Consider the following 16,022-nt stretch of genomic DNA (forward strand, 5'->3'; position numbering starts at 1 on the left):
ACTTTACATATCCAATAATAGACTTTTCAAACTGTGTCTGAGTTGATTTACAGGTGAATTACAAAAGAGAATTCCAGTTTACCTTAGGTTGTCAAAAATAGTGTAAGTGATAAAACTCCGTGTCTGTATCCTCAGTGGGGAGTAGGGTCAGAGATGAACCATGGCAGATAAAACTGAAGCAATTTTATGTTCCAGTTTAATTCTCCAACAAATGTGTGGACACAGGAAGTGCATGGCCCAAGGGCATCCCTATGGTCTAGGCTAGTGGTAAATCACAACATGGATTCAACCTTTCCCTTACTGGATGTTTATATACTGACAAAATCAGGTTAATGTGAACATCAAGGTGAACCACAAAAAGGAAACGACTTTCACAAAAGGGCAACCTAAGGTAGATGGATACTTAATAATGGTAAACAATGGTTGTTGGCCAATCCCACACATGTGCAACCCTGAGTTCCTTAACATCATCATTTGGCAGAGCACCCCTTTTCTACCGACATCTTGCCCTTTACCCCAGATCATTAACCATTAGCTCTAACTCACTAAGAATAGCTTTGAAAATCACCAATGAAAAATGACACTTTGCTAAAAATCCTTCTTACCCTTCAAAAGGAAAGATGAATTGTAAATACAATACTGATAAACCTTCATTGTTGAAATGGCAGTAAACCATATGTTAGGTGTTTACTTTGGTATGATAAGATTCCAGCAAGTATCTGAAGTAAGACGTATTTACCCAAATCATCACAAAATTTATTTTTCCTTACAGAATGAAATGTATAGGAGGAGCACTCAGTTTTTCAAAGAAAAAAAATAGAATTCTGTAAAGATTTTTGTTATGTGTATGAAGATTTAGCTTGCCTTATATCTTAATCTATTACTATTTTAAAGGAATAATAATAGAATGTATTAAGTACTAAGAAACTGTTTAAAACATATATAAAATTATCATAGTAGATGTCTTTGTATGAAATTTAGAACAATTTAATATCATGACCAGTTGCCTTAACCAGTGTTGCTAGAAATCTTAGCTCCGTTGGCTAGTAAGAATGTAGCAAATGGCACATCACCTTACCTGCTCTTGCCTCCTCATTCTCCAGGAAGGAAGCAGATAATCATAAATCTCACAGAATATTCTGCCCAAAGCATTGCAGCAAGCTGGTCTAAGAGATTATGTTTCTGAAGTTGTCAGTTTTGAGATTTTTCTACGGAACGACCTCAAGCAGCTAATACCATTGTAATCATTTACTTTTTACAAGAAGGTACGTGAGGTTAAAGGTGGCACTGAGCTTACTGTTCTGTAGTTACACTAAGGCCAGAGTAAGAAAGAACAGGCTTACACTGCACCAGGTGCAAAGAAGTTTGGAGAAAAGAGAGCGTTCCCGAAAGTGGGTGAAGTTTTACCAATGAAAGCTGTTCTGGGAAACCTTTAGATAGAATTCTCTACACATAAGAGCGATTCTTAACAGTTAGCACCCTTACCGTGTAAGGATATGTCTAATTTCCAAGCAGGTCAAGAACGGCAAACTAAGTGTAGAGGTGCATCTTCTTTTATCAGCTCTCACAAATATAGAAAAGTAAAGAAAAGGAAGAAAATGCGGTTCAGGGAAATCCATAAGGGTTCTCACAGCTGGCTGGCAGCATCATCTACCCCTGCAGCTCTCTGAACACAAAAATGTAAATGCAATCATTTTCAAAGGGCAACCCAAGGATATGTGCACAGGAGCTTCGGCATGCGTGGATGTTTACGTATACATGATTAGAAGTATATTTTATTTTTATATTTGCACTAAATAGTACATAAATTGTTAAGGAAACATCACCATTAAAAGTAAAGGACTAAGAGGCTGTGTTCAGCTGGTCACAATTTATGTAAATATTTTACAAACTTTGTTGACTCACCTCATTCCGGACCAGGACTTCCCTTGCTGTTCCAAATTGGGCTTCTTGCTAACTGAGTGAACAGATATTTCTGCTGAATTGGACATACTGTGTGGTGGCTTTGTGATTTGAGCAAATTTCCATTAGCTTCTAGGAAGAAATCACAAAATTGATTTTCATCTGTGAACTGAGACAGGATGTAAAAAATTCCCCCAGAGAGAGTAGGAGAGAAAAAAAGATTGTAGGTTGTGCACCTAATGCTGAAAATTATTTCAGGATATTTAACGTGGAACATGATTTAATCAGCCCTAATGAAAGCCATGAAGGTTCTAATGCTTGTAATATGTTTCTTACAGATTTTTGTATTGTATTTAATATCTGCCCTTAAACAGTGATAAAAGAGGATGAGCAGCACCAACGGTATATTTAGGTTGAAGCTGGGGTGTCTAAAGCACATTTAAATGTTTCTTCAAGCGAGATTTCAATCCTCCCAAACCAATCTTCCAACACAAGTTTCGTGAGCATAAAAACACTTAATAAGTACCATTGAATGATGATTAACTTCCCAAATTACCAGCTAATTAATCTGCTGTGAATTTAATTGGTGAATTCAACCCTCCAAGTCAGAAGCTAGTAGGGTGGGCAGTCTCAAATTAATTCCTCTTGAAAAACTAGAAAGCTAGAAAAATCCTATTAATTCACGCTAAATATAACTGATTAGAGGAAAACATTTTGATAATGAACATGCTGTTTTGTCCTTCTCTTTTCCTTTAGTAATAAATATCGAGATGCCAGGTTGTTTCTACTTTTAATGGAATTTTACAAACAAAACTTATTTTTAAGTAAGTACAATGGGCTTAAAGATTCCACTTAAAAGTTTTACAATTTGGCCATGCAAAATATTTTTGAAATAAAAATTATTTCAGCTGGAAGAGCCTGTGATGTGATCTGCTGGAAAATCAATGTGAAAAAGTAACTGTTCAAAGTTGCACATATGAGGAAGGGCCAAAATACATCCTTAATAATATCTATTAGTTTGAATTAATAGTTTTTTCTACTGTCAAGAAAAACTATAATTAATAAAACACAATAACTACTAGGTCCTAGGCAATGCATATTATTTGTAACTTATCAAACTATTTAGATATTATTGAAAACATTTTAGAAATGAAGAAATTGGACAACAAAGAAGTTAATGGCCCAGGGTAGTAGAAGTAGAATTTAAAGGTAGATGCATGTAACTGTAAGACCTATTATTTTAAAACTCTTTCTTACTCCCTCAAAAACAAAATGGAACAGAACAAAGCAAAATAAAGCCAAAAAAATAAATAAATAAAAATGCACACAACGTCTGTAAACACTAGAGAAAGTTTATGTCTACAAGATTCTAGCTTTTGCTACTGTTCATGTAAAATCAAAAAAATGTAACTGTTTTTAAGTTATTTCACAGTTTTTTGTCAGTGAGAGTATTTCAAAATGTTAAACTAGGTTAGAGAAGCAGAGTCAAGAGTCATAAGAAGAATATCATTGTTGAAAACATATTTCATTTTATGATTGGCTTTCTGGGGAACACATGGATTTGATTGAAAAATAAAATGTGTTTTTTTTTCCTGTTAATTATTGGAATCAATAAGACATATAGAGAAGAAATTGTCTTCTCTGCCCTAGATTTGTAAATTTCTAAAGGGTCACTTTCTGTTGACTTGGAAATTCCTATGGTATCCTATGACCAAACTATGAGCAAGCTTAGGTAGTGTTTGGGGAAGAAAAATAGACTTTTCCTTAATCACTCTTAAAAGAGCTTAACACACTATTTGGCACATACTCTAAACCTCTGACAAAACTTCACTTTCTTCTTGTCTTGGAACTCCCTTACTGTGTCAAATTAAGCTTCTCTTGAACTGAAGTGAACTGAGGGAGTATTTCTGTATTGGTCAAATAGTGCAGTAGAATCATTTCCTTATTTTTTAAATTGATCCTCAGTATTTTATTGAACACTTCACTAAATATCTGCTTAGAAACTGATGGTGAATTCTATTCTATTTTGAAAGGAGGTGGCAGAGCAGCCTGAACATAATTTTTTTTTTTAAGATTTATTATTTATTTTAGAGAGGGAGTGGGGGAAGAGCAGTGGGAATGGGCACAAGGGAGAGGGAGAGAGAGAATCTCAAGTAGACTCCTTGCTGAACACGGAGCCTGACCGGGGTGGAGGCGGGGGGGAGGGTGGAGGGGAGGGCTGGATCTCAGGACCCCTGAGATCATGACCTGAGCCGACGACATCAAGAGTCGGACTCTTAACTGACTGAGCCACCCAGACACCCCCATAAGTTTTCACTATATGGTCAGGATGAATTTAATAAGCTTTTCACTTATGCTATGAATGGTTATAGATATCAGTGATACAAAGACAAATGTGAGAAAATGTTCACTTAAAACGGTTGCTTATTGTCTACATCCATTTAGCTGTCTGCCTTGCTGGAGTTCTTGTTTGTATGTCAAACCTGCCAGTGTATAACTAGGAAAGTTAACCTCTCCTTGGTCCATAGGTAAAGCCTGGGTAACCTAAGTTTGAGCCAATTGCCTTGGTTCCATTTGATTTACTGGTAAAGAGTATTTGGTCCAGTTGTGGCTAATGTAACTTGGGGGAATTCAGTAGGGAAACTTCTAGAATATTTTTAGTACTTCCCCAAAAAAGGCAGAAATGAAAAAGGAGAGGAAGGAGAAAAGGAAGAAAGGAAAAAACAAAGGAGAGGAAGAGAGATGTCACTACTTTTTTTCCAGTTTTAATGTGACACACACTCACACATCCTCTTCCAGAAATACTAAGGGAGGCTGATATTTCTATATGGTTCATCTAAAGTCTATACTGATTCACTACTCTTAATAGCAAGTGATCAGAAAAATATAGATAATAGATATAGAGATAGATGATAGATAGATAGATAGATAATGATAGATGATAGATTAGATAGATAGATGATAGATGATAGATGGATAGATAGATAGATAGATAGATAGATAGATAGATAGATAGGTAGATGATAGATAGATACAGATAGCTGGATGAATAGGGAACAATAATGATGACAGCTAAATTCTGTAGCTCTGCAGTTGTGTTTTGGTATCTATGGTCTTCAAAATACTTGATGATTTCTGATATTGAGCTTTACATATTATGTACTCACAATAGAAGACAGTAGTTGAGCAAGGTATTGAGCATAGTAATCTTTTTATCTTAATGTCTAAGTAAAAATTTATAGCTAATCAGTTGAGAAGGTATCAATCTATGAAGGAGGGCTAGATCCCAAGCATCAATACAAAGTGAACTTTCATTGGCATTAAGTAACATCAACAAAAAGGATAATGATTGCAGTACAATTTCCAGTCTTCTGAGGTACAATTTATTCAGGTGAATGTTTAAATCACAGAATATTCCACATGGGATTTAATTCATTTTACATTCTTCAAATCAATGAAAATAAGGTGGGAATAATAAATAGATGCTCATCTCAAGTATTCAAAATAAAGTTAAATCTCAAACTCATTTATAAAAACATTTAGCACTTTGATTTGTATAGGGTATTTTGGAGATAAATATAGTCAACTGAAAGAACTAAATTGAACAGTTTGCCCAAGTGATCATTATTTTAATTGACTCAGAAAGCTGTGGGCACTTCACATACTAAAGCTACTTCATTTCATAATCACTTTTAAAGAGAAAAGTGTGTTTTGTCAATAAATATCAAAACTGAACTTCAGGAAGGTGATAGAGAGGGAACATAAAAATAATTATTTTCTCTCTAAAGTGTCTAGAAATGAAAATTAAAGTAGTTTTAAAAAAGTGTGTTCTCAGGGAAAATTAAACAGATACTAAAAATTTAAATACCCTTTAAGATACAAAGCATGCAGGCATATTCAGCCAAGAGAACAAAAGTCTCAAAAACTTGTCAAAGAAGAATCACTATTAGAGTGCCCCGATTACAAAAATGATGAACACGAAAAACAGCATGAGGACCTGAGACAACCTTCAGAGTGATTATTAAAGAATAATCCATGGCAGAACCGGGCTGATAGGTCCCTTTTTCCTTCTCTGCTTATGCTCAGCTTTCAATCAGTAAAATCTTTATCCACAGATTAAAGCAGCCAAGCAATTGATTGATTGGCTTAAAGAGGATATGAGGTGACCACATTGCAGCTTTCTCAACACCCCAGCAAAAGCTACCTACCATGAGACGCTTCCTGGCAGCGCATCTATTTCCCAGGATCAATAGAAACAAATTCCTAAAACCAAAAAGCCACTCTTTTGCTTCCATCTCTAAATATTCTACAAGTTCTTCTGGCCTGCTCTAACCCAGGAACAGAGTGAAGGGGATTTTGTAAAAGTAGAAACCAGTTTACCTCAGTTAGATTAGCACATTTCAACATACTCTCCAAAGCAGCTTAGAAAATGAGAGCAAAGATTGAACATTTTTGTCAAATTCTAGTTTCTTATTAATAAATGAGTAAATAAATACATATGTCAAATATTTTTTCTTCAAGATAAAACTGACTTATTTTGCCTTTTGAGGAAAACACTCTTACCACTTAGATTACTAATTTGTCAAATAGAAACATTCAAATGAGAAAATAGGTATTGCATTTTGCTTTACATTAATATTGGGCCATAAATAAGGAATAGTAAAATGAGGTTTTTAAGTAAGTATTCCCTGTACAGTCATGTCATGGGCACATTACAAAGTCAGGTGGAAAGTAAGTGGCTCAGGGATTGTACATTCTCTGTCACTAATCTAGTCTATGCCCACTAAAAGGAAATATATGGCATATGATCAGGTTTTCCTGAGTTTGGCTAGACCTGTTCACTACCATAGGAAAGGAGAAAAACTAAATGGACATACCAAATTCTAGACATTTCATTCAAGAGTGAAAGGACAGAATGCACATAGACATATCCTTCTCTGTGTTAGGCAGAATGATGGCCTTATAAAGATGCACATGTCTGAATCACTGGAACCTGTCAATATGTTAGGTGAATTAAGATTGCAGATGATTTAAGGTTGCAAATCAACTGAGATTATCCGGGCTCATCTGGATAATGTATTCATCAGGCCTGATGTAATCATATAGTTCTCCAGTACTAGGAGAAGGAAGGCAGAAGTGGCGGTTGGAGTAATACAGTGGGTGAAGGACCGAACTGGCTGCAGTTGGCTTGGCAGATGGAAAAGAGTAGCATGTGCTGTGCAATCCTCAGGTCTTGGAGTTACACACATCTCTGAATAATGTGAAATTATTAGAAATCTAAGATGGAGGATGGTGGTCAATCTTTTTGGAAAAACAATCAAGAATAGAGGTACAGAGCCTCAAAGCATGAAGCACACATAAAACTAGTGAATAAATGCTATAAACTCTGGAATATTTTAGGAATTTATCATCCAGCCAAATAAAAATGTGTCAGTAAAAAGGAAATAATCATGTAAGATTTGAGGGACAATAGAAAACACTGGAAAGAACATGGTTGGTCTTTGAAGTCAGAAAGATCTAGGTACAAAACCCACGACTGCCACTCACTAGCTGTGTACATGGACACATGAATCATTTCAAGTACCAGATTTACCATCCATAAAATGGGTAAGGACATTTAGCTTTCTAAGGAACAGTGAGAAGATAAAGCAAAGATATTATGAAAAGACTAGTATATTGTTTAAGACATAGTAAGATTTTAGTAAATATTAGCTACTGAAAGTTGTAGAATCATTAAGCCATCATTTGGAAAAAAAAAAAAAAAAGTTAAAGGTTTCATGAAGAAGTAACCTTTGAGAAATTTAAGGGGAAAAAAAGGAAGAGAAGCATGAATTGGTCAGAAGATGTGTAAGTAGTGTACTATTCTTATTTAATGAATAGTAATATATTGGTGATAAATTGGTTTCTATCTGATGCAGTTCATTTTCTACTCTGCTAATACATACTGCCAAAGGCTATAGTATTTAGGAAGATTGTTAGTAATGCAGTCAAGGATTTTGTAAAATAGAATCATTATTGCCTAGGTGAGTACAGTATAAATGTCTTGATGATTTTGGCCTTGTCTATGCAAATGTTTTCCAAAATATATTTTAAAAGTCTATTTTTTGATAGTTGTTAAAATAACATACTTCACATGTGATATTCTAAGAGACTTTTCAAAAGAAAAAAGAAAATGCAGAGATCCTATAGTCATATAAATTTAGGGGACATTACATTATATAGCCCCTCTCGAAGAGCCAAAATGTTCACACACACTAAGTTTATTAGGGCTGTATGGAGTCCTGCTGTCCTAAAGCTATTTAACTTTGCCCAGCATTGCCTTTAAAAAAAAATGTCCATTACTCCATTACCAAAAAATTGAGATACCCAACACTTGATATACCATGCCCTGGAACTGTTTTTTCATTGAAAAATAATTTGTATTATACAGAATTAAAATTTAGGGTAAGACAATGGGAAAAATCGACCGCTAAAAATCCTTGTTTTTGAAAAATCATGTCCCAGGAACATTTCTACAACAATGAAAATATTCTGTATCTATGTTATCCATTATAGTAGACACTAGACAAATGTAGCTACTGAGCACCTGAAAGGTGGCTAATGAGATTGAGGAATGGGATTTTTTCATTTCATTTAAATTTAAATACGCACATGTGGCTAATGAGTATTTCATTAAATAGCACAGTTATAGACATTTAGCAGTATGATTTCAGGTAACTAAATCTGTGTCAATTTTCTCACTAATAATTTTAACATATGTGGAGACACAAGCTTTTGATCTTAGGAGTAAACATTTCAAATAGTTCAAATCAAAGTTACTGTATGATTGACATGACTTCATTCAATGGAAGGGTTTAATAAGATGGAGAAACTCATTCAAAATAAATTATGACAGTTCAGAAATGAATGACAAATATATAAATATTGTTTGTACATTTGTTAAAACGAATCTAATTGAAAATTCAGAATCCCTATTTGAAAAGATTTTTTTTTTCTTGCAAAGGCAGTGTAATAACAAAAATCTTGTGGAAGCCTGGAATATATTATCATATTTTGGGGTTGTAGTGAAAATTTTTAACTGTAAACAGTTAATTTACATTCATGATCTTATGTAGTAATTTTGACTCCAAATTAGCCATTTTAAAACCGACAATGCTTATTAGAGAAATCATTATTAAAAAAAATATTTCAGGGGGCGCCTGGGTGGCTCAGTTGGTTAAGCGACTGCCTTCGGCTCAGGTCATGATCCCGGGGTCCTGGGATCGAGTCCCACATCGGGGTCCCGGCTCAGCGGGGAGCCTGCTTCTCCCTCTGACCCTCTCCTCTCTCATGCTGTTTCTCTCTCGCTTGCTCTCTAATAAAAAAATAAATAAAATCTTAAAAAAAAAAATATTTCAGGTAAATGTAGCTAGCCATCAGATACCAGAGCCATAAAATCACTTCAGTATAGTAAAGCTAAGCACACCACAGTTCATAGCTATAGAGAAAGACAGAAAACAATTTTAACAAAGTAGAATTAAATACAAAGAGCATGCAAGAGTGATGATGAATGATTTGATAAATTTCTTATAAATATAAAACAATCAGTTTAAAATCAATAGCTATGCTATAGCTAGGGTACAGAATGTTCTTTTTAAAATATTATGTAGTATCCGGTAACTTCTTCTTTTTAATTAGTTCTTTAAATGGTTAAAAATAGATTGTTGTCTATGTTCACAGGATTCAACATTTGATCTACATTTATTAATTAAATGTCTGATCAATTTATTTTATTTTTTATGTGTTTCAAGCATCACGCACATGTGCCATTTTGGTATGTTTTATGGGAACTAAACTTTGTATAAAATGAGGCTCTTTTTCCTATTTATGTTTTGCCCTGAATACTATTTTATAGCACATTACTATTGCTATCCATGGCAAACCCATCATGGGTTATGTTTGTCTAGGAAATCTTTGTCTATTTTTATAACAAACGGCTCCCAAGAATCCTCTCTGGTAAGCTCCTTATCAGTGGGGTTTGTTCTGCAACATAGTCTATAAATATTTGACTTTTATTTATAGATTTTAATCAGAATTCCCTCAAGGACATGTATGAAAATCTGAGCAATTAAAAGTTTGCCAGGTAATTCTGATGCAAAGCTAGTTTGTTGGACATTTACACTAGGCTCCAAAGAAACTGATACCCTTTTATTTTTTTTATTTTTTTATTTTTTTTAAGATTTTATTTATTTGACAGAGAGAGAGAGACAGCGAGAGCAGGAACACAAGCAGGGGGAGTGGGAGAGGGAGAAGCAGGCTTCCTGCCCAGCAGAGAGCCCGATGTGGGACTTGATCCCAGGACCCTGGGATCATGACCTGAACTGAAGGCAGACGCTTAACGACTGAGCCACCCAGACGCCCCGTGAAACTGATACATTTTTAAAAAATTTAAAATGATCCTGGCCACACGTCATGCTAAAATAGCAACTAATGAAAGTTTAAATATGGACCTAAAAAAACAAGCATAATTAGTTTTTATACTTTCAGATTGCCATATGAGTTTTAAGGTGCCACTATGGCTCAGTTTTTTTTAAAAATATTCGCATTATTTAGAGTACAACTTAAGTTGTGGCAAACTTGGACCCCCAAAAACAGAACTTAAAGATGATACAAAATTTGGGGCACTTACTTTAGAGATAGGTAGGTCGGAGTAGATATAGTGCTCTGCTCCATGAGAACGTACAGGGAACCAGGTTAACCCTGGAATCCTCAACATGCGGTTTCCCTCTTCTCCATCAGGTATGGGCCAGTTCCTAGCCAGGGAGAATGGCGTAAAGGGAGAATGGAGCAGAAGTGACTTCCTTATAAAAATGACATCAGGGAGGTGCCTGGGTGGCTTAGTCTGTTAAGGGTCTGCCTTCGGCTCAGGTCATGATCCTAGGGGGCCTGGGATCAAGTCCCTACTCAGCAGGGAGCCTGCTTCTCCTTCTCCCTCTACCTTTCCCCCTGCTCATGCTCACGCTCTTGTAGATAAATAAAATCTTTAAAAAAAAAATGACATCTGGAAGTTGCACATTTCACTTCCATTCATATTTCATAGGCAGGCACTTAGTCACATTGAAATGTGCTTCTATCTGGGGACCTAAGAGCCTAGTTAAATGGAAAGAATTTCTGACACAAAATACAGGAGAATAGGTATTAATGGGGTAATCACTGATGTCATACATAGTTCTTTTCCTCTGCCTGAGGCTTAATTGTCCACATTTATCTCTGGTCCTCTACTCTTTTTTATATCCTTCCTTTATACTCATGCCCTATTAAATCTTCAGCTTGCCTAAAGTCTTCAACTCCATTCCCAAATTCTTACCTAATCTCTAGACTTTATATCCACCTGGCCTGTCAACTTGGAGGCCCAATCACACCTCAAACTCAGTATCTTCTGAACCACACAGACAACTTTTCTTTTCCCATGACAGGTACTTCTTCCTACGTTAAAATTTTAGTCATTTGTTTCCACATATGCCTCTAGTTACTATGTTAGATTTCAAGCAACTTAAAGGCACAAAGCAGTTGCTTAATCACACCTAGTTGCAAGAATTAAATAAGCAGTGATAATAAGGAATTCTAGAATTGTATAAACTACAGTTTTCTGATAGAATCTTTCCATTTTAAAAACCTTGAAAAACCACAAAACCCAAACTTTTAACAAGCTCAAGAATTCCAACTATAATACACTATCATGTTGGTATTAAATCAACAATTTTGTATTAGAGACTCATTATCTTATGAGTTGAAGAAATTTCTATCATTTTTGAAAAGCTATAATTCTTAGAATGTTCTGCCTTATATTGTGCTGAAATGCGATCTTTTGTATATGACACACCTTGATCAGAGTTCCGGATAGCACTAAAATACATTCTACATCTTCTATACCAAACACTGAAACACAAACTGGCATAGAATATGAAAAGATTTATGTAACTTAAATCTGTTCAACTTTAATATGAGACTTTGGAGTGAACTATTGTTATCTATAAAAAATGATGTAATTATCATAAGAGAAGCAATATTCATATATATATTTTCCTCCAATCTTTAAATTAAATGTTAAACTCAGCATCACCTGACCAAGACAGTATAATTTAGATGCAAACATCTTGGCTCACTGTGAAACCAATATAATTTAGATCAAACATTTTGGCTCACTGTGAAACCAATATAATTTACTCACACCAATAAAAGTAATTGCTGAAAAGAAAGATTTATTATTCAGTCAATCCAATATATTATAAACACAAACCAATATACAGTGGCAATCAATTTATTATACTATATAAAGCATTTCGTGTGGAAACCAATTTATAATAAACCAAAGACTTAGTGCCAACCACATTTTTAAAAAGCTTGATATAATATTCACATAAATTCCATGCAAAAAATTCAGGCTTGACTTTATAGATGTCCCAGACGGCAACATTGCTCTTCTTTTTTTCCCCAGTGTCACCAACTTCCAAGAAGTCAAAGATTTGAGGGCGCCTGGGTGGCTCAGTTGGTTAGGCGACTGCCTTCGGCTCAGGTCATGATCCTGGAGTCCCTGGATTGAGTCCCACATCGGGCTCCCTGCTCAGCGGGGAGCCTGCTTCACCCTCTGACCCTCCCCCCTCTCATGTGCTCTCTCTCTCTCATTCTGTCTCAAATAAATAAATAAAATCTTTAAAAAAAAAAAAAAGTCAAAGATTTGTAAAAACTGGTTTTCTTTACATTGTGAATACAAAACAAAGGAATCATTAACAAAACAGAAGTGGATTCTCCTTTAAAAGCTTAAGAATTCTTCAAATCTGGTAAGTCATGGAACTCACTGTGAAACAGTAGCTGTAGAATCACATTTTTGCTGACTTCAATTTTATTTAAAGAAACAATTTAGCAGCATGGATTTTGCAAACACTAACACATTTCTCCAATTCACATTTTAGATTTGCTGTAGCCAAAGGAGCACTTGCCAAAGTAATAAAGCCTTTGCAACTTGAAATGGGTAGGTGTTTCCAAAACATTTCAATTATTCTCCTGATGACTCTGAGAGACATGGGGCGAAACTGATTTAGGTATGCAAAATGAGACATTTAGAGGCAGTCCCAATGTCCTCTCTCACACAATCCCATCTCTTCTGTCCTTTACACATGAATAATTATGTGCAGAGCTTTCTGGGGATTAACAAGTAAGAAAGAGAGAAATCAGGCAGGGAAATTTTAGGCGACAGCTTTCCAAATTCATTTCAATGCGATTTGACTAACTCACATTCATTACAGTGTGTCCAATCTCACTGCTGATGAGACAAGCAGAAATAATAGTCCTAGTAATCATGGTGGCGAGTCTTTGACTCTCAAGTATCTTGCAGGATTTCCTCTAAAAGTAATGACAAGAGCATTTACTCTCAAACCTGTGAGCATAGATTATGCCGGACTAAGTCTAATTTTAAGATGCTCAATTTATACCCACAATGAGTTATATTTTAAAAATCAAATGAATCATCACTTCTACGTAATCTGCATTTTCCCTGGTGACATGGGCAGATGCCTGCTTTTAAAGTGATCCTTTATTTTATAAAAGTAAGCTGCTCACTGTTCCTTAATTAAGGATTGTTAAATTAATTAAACAAGGAGGCCATTTAGATGGGGTGGGGGAGGGGGCTAATGCCATGATGACCTGCATAAACAAACTGAAATGTAAGCCTGTAAATGCCTCAAGATTACAAATGGAAACCTAAGGACAACCAATCACAAATAGCCGACTGAGCTTTAAGCAACAGCCAATCAATATTTTCCTTACTTTACTTTCACCTTTTCTCTATAAAAGTCTCTCCGGAGCTTCTGTCTCTGGAAAGCTCCTACGTACTTCTGGTTTGGCACTGCCCAGTTGGAATGGGTTTTGATCAGATAAACTCATAATTTTTAACATGCCTCAGTTTATCTTTTAACAGGCTTTGCTTTTGACTCTCAGTTTAAAATGCCCCTGTAAACAGTTTCTCAGCCAAATCAAAATCCTGGTCACTTTCTTGTTCTCTTTTTTTTTTTTGTCTCCTGCTTACCATTCCTTACTATGAAACAATAGAATTTTAAGTTTGGAAAGATCACTGAAGAGCTTCAGTGCATCCCTTGGTTGTAGGATGAGTAAACTGAGGACTGGGGGTGATCAACAATCAGCCTACCATCCATAGCTGTAAGGTCCTTTCCCCACTATGGCAATGCCTGTATATAGTGATTTTAAAGTAGGTGATTGCTTTGAACTCTATTTAGCAAGCAGGAAGCTTGCTAAAAATTTCATGTTCAATATCTCATTCAATAAAAACAACAAACTTATGGGTTAAGTTATATTATTTTTCTATCATTTCAAATAATGAAGCATATTCAACTAGTAAGTTCATTAGTTGATTAAAAGTACACAATATGTATAATGGTAACTTTGTTATATAAGATCTATAACTTTTCCTTTCTTTCCATACTGATCTGAATGTGTAAATACAAATGCAGAAAATTATAACTCTTCATAGTTCCCATTCCAGGCCCCGTATTTCTTCATCAGTCCAGCTTCTCTGTATATGCCCTATATTTCAGTCACTGCTTTGTTAGGGAAAAACATAAAACACATACACATGAACAGGTAGATAGGGACAATTTCAAGAAGACACATCCTTGGAGATTCTATATTTATGTATTATATATATATAGTAACTATATGAGATGAATTAAATTATTTTTATATATAATTATATATTTTATATATATATATAGCAAATATATGAGGATTAATTAAAACATTGACTCATTGACTTCCATGAGGGTTTACTGAACAAGTCAACTCAGAGGACAACATTAAAGTGGGAATAAAGATAATGAGAATACTGGGCGAGCTTCTGGACGAAAAAGTGGCAGTTTCCGCAGGGTTATCACTAGACTGAAAAGTAACTGTGTTAGAACAAAGTGCTCAATCTAGGTGGATACAGTGCTAAAAGGAACCTCCTCTTGGCCCACCAAGTAGGAAACATGTGCTGCCTCTTGGATGATCAATTGCAAGGACAAGTCCTTCTTCCAGCCCCATGCTGGAGCTCAGTTTGCCAAGCAAACCTGAAGCTGGCTGGATATCAGCGGCCACTCCTACGCACTTACTAGTTGCCCTTGAAAAGGATACAATTTAGGGTGCATTCCGTTAAGTCCGACTCTTGGTTTCGGCTCAGGTTGTGATCTCAGGGTCATGATCTCAGGGTCGTGAGGTCAAGCCCGGAGTGGGCTCCACGCTCAGGGTGGAATCTGCTTGAGATCCCCCCTCTCCCTCTGCCCCTCCCCCTCGTGCTCTCTCTTGTTCTCTCTAAAATAAATAAATCTTTTTTTTTTTTTAAAGGACACAATTTGTACAAATTTATTGGTTGGAACAGAGGCTCAGGAGGGTAATAAAAACAATCACACCTCAAATGCAAATAGTGTAAAATATCATCAGTCCAATCTCTTGTAGGCTTAGAAATACACCCAGTTTGTACCATAAACTTCTTGTTTCCTCTTTGTCCTGCACTGGTAGAAGGAGCAACTGAACTTGGCTGGGTAGTACAAGATGATCAAAGATAAAAAAGGAAGGGTACAGGGCGCCTGGGTGGCTCAGTTGGTTAAGCGACTGCCTTCAGCTCAGGTCATGATCCTGGAGTCCCGGGATCGAGTCCCACATCAGGCTCCCTGCTTGGCAGGGAGTCTGCTTCTCCCTCTGACCCTCCTCCCTCTCATGCTCTCTGTCTCAAATAAATAAATAAAATCTTTAAAAAAAAAAAAAAAAAAAAAGGAAGGGTACAATCTTACATGGGAAGAAAATTTTAAATTTTACTATTTTAATATTATTATTATTACAGTACCAGAGAATGAATTCAATTATGTCTTTTTTTAAATTTTTTTTTAAAGATTTTATTTATTTATTTGACAGAGAAAGAGAAAGAGAGAGAGCACAAGTAGGCAAAGAGGCAGGCAGAGGGAGAGGGAGAAGCAGGCTCCATGCTGAGCAGAGAGCCCGACATGGGGCTCGATCCCAGGTTCCTGGGATCATGACCCAAGCCTAAGGCAGCCGCTTAACTGACTGAGCCACCCAGGTGTCCCCATGTCTTT

This window comes from Leptonychotes weddellii, chromosome 2, assembly GCF_054177405.1.
Source record: "Leptonychotes weddellii isolate Sample4059 chromosome 2, ASM5417740v2, whole genome shotgun sequence".
NCBI lineage: Eukaryota > Metazoa > Chordata > Mammalia > Carnivora > Phocidae > Leptonychotes > Leptonychotes weddellii.